We start from the raw sequence: 4,438 nt of genomic DNA on the forward strand, positions 1-4,438 counted from the left end.
CCTCCTGTTTTAGACGTTCATACTCCTACTGGAGACGTTCCTGTGCCAAGGACAACTTCTGGTTGGTGCTAAAAATTGAGGAATAAAATTTTATCTGTGATGATATATATCAAAAACAAAAATTCCACATTAGATCCTTTAGTTTTTATTATCTCTGTCAAAATCTGCTTAATCTTAGGATTACCAACATTACATCAGATTTTAAAGATATTTTTCATACACCAAAAAAAAGGTGAACAAAAGTACCAATAATATCTTTATTAATCCAACTAATTACTGGTAAAGTATCTCGTAACAAATGAGGGTTTCATACAATCCTTTAGTTAGTTTCTTACACTAAGCAAAGAAAACAACAAAATTATTCAATATTAAGCAATATGAGGGTCTCATCCATAGTGATGTAAATACGTCACTACTTAGAGGGATAACGGACAAGTTTTCTTGAAGAGCTCTGACCCTGTTTGTTTCTTTACAAATTTTGTTTGAAGATTTACACTCACTCTCTCAGCTGTTCAATCAGTTCTTGTTTGCTTGATATCTCATTCCTGAGAGAGGCCAACTGTTTCTGATGAGTTTCCCGATGCTTCTCAATCTGCTGTTCTAAAGCTTCCTTCATTTTTTCTGCTGTGTTTCTTTCTTTTTCTTTCTCTTTTGATGTTAAAATGTGCATCTCTTCTACAAAGTTAACAAAAAAGACATACTCTTCTGGAGTCAGCATTTCAAATTAAAGAATGCTGAAAATCAACTGCAGAATTTTTAATGAAAAACTTTTATTTTACAATAAAAACAAAGTAGTTGAGATTATCAGAATCTGACAACAATCAGGATGGCAACACTTTACTAGAGTGAAATCAATATATAAAAAATTTTCTGAGAAATTTCTTTTATCTTTTATAAATACAATTTATTGTTGTTGACAGAACACTATTTTTAATTGTTTCATTCAGACCAAACTTTTAAGATTTTTCTTTAAACATTTCTGTTCCTATTCTAGTTTTAGTGAATGAGAAACAAAAAGAAAAAAATTTAAAAACTTATGAATTCAAGTTGTTCCTATATTCTAATTAATTAACATAACTTTCAATATGAAACTGTTTCATCTATGAAGTATCTTTAATTATATAATTACAAATCTCTTTCTACATAGAAATCAAAATATAAACATCACTACATTTTATTACATTTATCAAATAATTACTTGGATCCAGTAATGTATCTGGCTTTGGATCCATTACATTGATAATAATTTCTGTTTTTGGATCGAGTAATCTAATAGTGTTTCTGGCTTTGGATCCATTAACCTGATAATAATTCCTGTTTTGGATTGAGTAATTAATCTAATAATGTTTCTGGCTTTGAATCCAGTAATCTGATAGTGTTTCTGGCTTTGAATCCAGTAATCTGATAGTGTTTCTGGCTTTGAATCTACTAATCTGATAGCATTTCTGGCTTTGAATCCAGTAATCTAATCATGTTTCTGGCTTTGAATCCAGTTATCTAACCATGTTTCTGGCTTTGAATCCAGTAATCTAATAATGTTTCTGGCTTTGAATCCAGTAATCTAATAATGTTTCTGGCTTTGAATCCAGTAATCTGATAATGTTTCTGGCTTTGAATCCAGTAATCTAATAATGTTTCTGGCTTTGAATCCAGTAATCTGATAATGTTTCTGGCTTTGAATCCAGTAATCTGATAGCGTTTCTGGCTTTGAATCCAGTAATCTGATAGCGTTTCTGGCTTTGAATCCAGTAATCTGATAGCGTTTCTGGCTTTGAATCCAGTAATCTGATAATGTTTCTGGCTTTGAATCCAGTAATCTAATAATGTTGCTGGCTTTGAATCCAGTAATCTAATAATGTTTCTGGCTTTGGAATCACAAGTTAATTTTAACAAATGTAATGATTTTATTACAGATTTCTTTTCTTTTCAGAAAAGGTTAAACTGAAAATATAATTTTTACCTTTGATGAAAACAAATCTAATATAATCATTAAACAGTGTTTCATTGTATAATATCAAATTAGCCTACATAATATTATTCACAAATTAATTTAGGTTACTATACGGTATATTAAAAAAAAACACGTATCCCAATTTATGTCTCACTAGTGTATTTATGAGATTCAAGTTTCGATTCTTCACACTGAAAACTTAAAAACAATATATTTTAACATTATTTTCTACAGAGTTTGTGTATATTATTAATTCTAAGCTAGTATAATCCTGGTTATTCTGTTCTTACTTAAAAGAACGTTTCCAAACAGTTATATTTTTCATAATTTCTCATATAAAATTGTCTGTGAACAAAGAACACTTGTTCTTCTAAGCTATTAATATTAACAGATATAATAATTATTTATGTATTTGCTTCGAATTCTTTTTCCATGGCAACTACTATTAATTCTTTCAGTGACGGGTGGGTCCAATAAACATAACACACAGATATTAAAAACAAATAATTCACAGAAACATCTCTACAGCTTTACTTCTGGCACGAGCGAGTGTTGAAATAGCTGAGGAATAAATAGATCTTCCCTAGCACAAATCTAACAAGTGCTAACAAGTTGATTAGTTTAACCAGACCCCAGTGACTCTTTCTGTCAGAGTCTTCTTTCTGTTGCTGTAAAATAGCTGCAAGATCTATAAGAAAAATCTAAATTAATATATCTGTGGGAACTATTAAGACACAGAAAAGTTTACAACTGTCTTAAAGTTTAGAATTACACAATGAACTTCATGCAGACCTAACTGATATTAATAAGCAGAGTCTTAACCTTTTCAGAATTAAAATGAATTTTGAACAGGTACTTGATCCTGAAATACTGAAAGCCTTTCCTGGTTGAGTTTGTCTTGTGTTGTCAACAAACATAACAAATTTCTGTTACGTTACTAAAACATAATTCTCCACTGAATTGTTTAAGCTCTGTCTTCCCATCATAATTTAGGGTTTCTCATTCACATCAGGACAGTTCTCGTTGATGTTCACATTATGTGGAATTTGTTTTTTGTGATGAATTCTGAAGATTTTATTGAAAATTGCAGTTGCGAATAAAAGTATGTATAGCCTGTTGTGGAGAAATGGGTGTTAAGGTATTTCAGAGGTACGTACCTGTGTGGAGAAATGGGTGTTAAGGTATTTCAGAGGTACGTACCTGTTTAAAATTCATCTCAATTCTAAAAATGCAAAATTCAAACCGCCTGAAATACAATAAACCAGAACACTCACAATGATAAAGGGGATGAGAACCACTGAGAGTGAAAATCATACATAATCATCTCGACTACAATAAGGAAGTAGTGATTAGAATCCAGAATCACAGCTTGTACAACTAGAATTGAGGAAAATGAGAGGTGTGGACCAGCCTTATAGAAAGACTGGACTAAAGGATACTCAAAAATAAGGGATCTTCTCAGCAGGGTAACCCTTCAACTGTGGACAGTATTTGTTTATTGTAGTTGTGGAATCAATGGAGGGAATACAAATAGTGGCATAAACAGGTAGGAGGAATACTACGTCTTGTTCCTGTAGAGGAAGGTTCTCATGAGTGGACATGCTCCAGAAGCTGTAGCTCCTCTTCATCCATAGCTAAAAAACTTAACTAGCTAAATTAATGGACCCACCTGTTCCAACAACTTGAGGACAGTGAAGGGAATATCAAATAATAAAAGTCACAGATGATTCCAGTACTGATTGGAACTGAGACATCTAAGATATCTCTAAGGCCACACAAAAAACTGCATGCAGAGTTTGGAAAAGTACCTGCTGAGGCATCGTCATCCACTAGATGGCACCCTCTTTCCACTTCCAGAACGCAATGGAGTCCCAGCATACAATTTATAATTGTGTCTAGGACAAATGCAGTGGTTAACAAACATGCAAGAATCCGAACTTGGTAAATACATCTTAACATTGCCTGATTTCTTCAGCACTATGAAAAGATGAAAGTAAAAACCTGGGAATCCACAATTTGAGGATACTGGATCAGAAAATTATTGAACAAGGTGAGAATAATTTTCTCACAAAGACTCCATGATCCTCTCCAAAACCAAAGCAAGAGTTGAAAGTTTGAGCAAAACCCTACTAAAAGGCAAGAGGAAATATGAGGAACTGTGGAGGATAAAAATAAAGATTTCAAAATGGAATCTTGTAACAAAACTAGATACTAAAGGTATACATATACTGGTAAAGAAAGAAAAATAAGTGACCAGAGGCTTCATTAAGACCAGAGCCAGCTGATAAATCCTGCACCAGAGGCTTCATTAAGACCAGAGCCAGCTGATAAATCCTGCACCAGAGGCTTCATTAAGACCAGAGCCAGCTGATAAATCCTGCACCAGAGGCTTCATTAAGACCAGAGCCAGCTGATAAATCCTGCTCCTTAGACAAAGGTTAAAAAACCGGTGTGAAAGAACTCTCTACGTTAGGAGAAGACTGCCGA

General features: G+C 33.1%; 1 pseudogene; it reads right to left on the bottom strand.

Annotated features, from left to right (window-relative positions):
- Window positions 1–4,438, bottom strand: part of LOC106471515 — a 46,153-nt pseudogene that overhangs the window by 13,360 nt on the left and 28,355 nt on the right.

This window comes from Limulus polyphemus, unplaced genomic scaffold (assembly GCF_000517525.1).
Source record: "Limulus polyphemus unplaced genomic scaffold, Limulus_polyphemus-2.1.2 Scaffold4670, whole genome shotgun sequence".
In the NCBI taxonomy this organism is placed as follows: domain Eukaryota; kingdom Metazoa; phylum Arthropoda; class Merostomata; order Xiphosura; family Limulidae; genus Limulus; species Limulus polyphemus.